This window comes from Trichechus manatus, unplaced genomic scaffold, assembly GCF_000243295.1.
Source record: "Trichechus manatus latirostris isolate Lorelei unplaced genomic scaffold, TriManLat1.0 scaffold00108, whole genome shotgun sequence".
Classification (NCBI taxonomy): domain Eukaryota; kingdom Metazoa; phylum Chordata; class Mammalia; order Sirenia; family Trichechidae; genus Trichechus; species Trichechus manatus.
The window spans coordinates 327,063-328,434 of record NW_004444044.1 but is presented as its reverse complement, the minus strand read 5'-3'; the positions used below and the strand labels follow the sequence as shown (position 1 = coordinate 328,434).

General features: G+C 38.6%; 1 pseudogene; it reads left to right on the top strand.

Moving 5' to 3' along the window:
* The first annotated feature begins 395 nt into the window (after positions 1-395).
* LOC111821828 (uncharacterized) lies at positions 396-496 on the top strand (annotated as a pseudogene).
* The last annotated feature ends 876 nt before the right edge of the window (positions 497-1,372 follow it).

Genomic DNA, 1,372 nt, shown 5'->3' with positions numbered 1-1,372 from the left:
TATGAATTTTATAGATATTATATTGAATGAAAGAAACCAGATTTTTTAAAATGTAGTAACTGTAAGATTCAACTATATGAAGTTCAATAAAATGTAAAACAAATCTATAAAGACAGAAATCAGAAAAGGAGTTGCCTGTGACGGCAAAGGGTGTAACTGGCTCAAAATGGGCACAAACGAACTTTCTGGAGTGATTAAAATGTTTTATCTCTTGAGAGGGGTTTGAATACGTATGTATAAACATCTGTCAACACTCACAAACAGCACACTCAAGATCTCTGCATTTTACTTTATGTAAACACTACATAGATTAAAAAAAAAAAAAATCAACAATGGCTGACTTTGGAGGTAGTGACCAGAATTAAGCTTATGTTTACAAGTAAAATTAGCTTAGCGTGCTCACTTCGGCAGCACATATACTAAAATTGGAACAATACAGAGAAGATTAGCATGGCTCTGCGAAAATAACAAAAATAAAATAATAAAATTTGCTTATAAAAGAAAAATATAAGAACATCTAATTTCCAGTTTCAAAAACCAAATGCAATCGCATTTGATTATGGAGCTATAATCTTTTATAGTCAGTGACTTGGGGGAAAGTCTTTTCTTAAAACATTTTCTTCTAATCAGGTTGAGAAATATTTCGTGTCCTCTGCAATATCTTGGATTCATCTAGGTCAGCTGATCTAGGTCAGCTTTCAGGGGAGTTACAATTCTGTTGGCTACAGGCATCATCCAGAAACCTGGAGAAAATTTCTTATGGCACAACCCAGTTAACTGATACTAACTCCCTGTCACGGATTGAACTGCGGCCCCCCAAAATATAGGGCAATTTGGTTAGGCTATGATTCCCAGTATTGTGTGGTTGTCCTCCATTTTGCAATTTTCCTGTGTGTCATAAATTATAATCTCTGCCTGTGGTTAAAGAAGCTTAGAGTGGGATGTAATACCCTTGCTCAGGTCACATCCCTGATCCAAAGGAAAGGGAGTTTCCATGGGGTGTGGCCTGTATCACCTTTTATTTACAGAGATAGAAAGAAAGGGAAGCAAGCAGAGAGCTGGGGACCTCATACCACCAAGAAAGCAGTGCTGGGAGCAGAGTGCGTCTTTGGACCTGGGGTTCCTGTGCGGAGAAGTTCCTAGTCCAGGGGAAGATTGATGACAAGGACCTTCCTCCAGAGCTAACAGAGAGAGAAAGCCTTCCCCTGGAGCTGATGCTCTGAATTGGGACTTCTAGCCTACAAGACTGTGAGGAAATAAATTTCTCTTTCTTAAAGCCATCCACTTGTGGTTTTTCTGTTATAGCAGCACTAGATAACTAAGACACTCCCCATATGCAAAGACAGTAGGACTGATGTTTTGGAGAGGATGT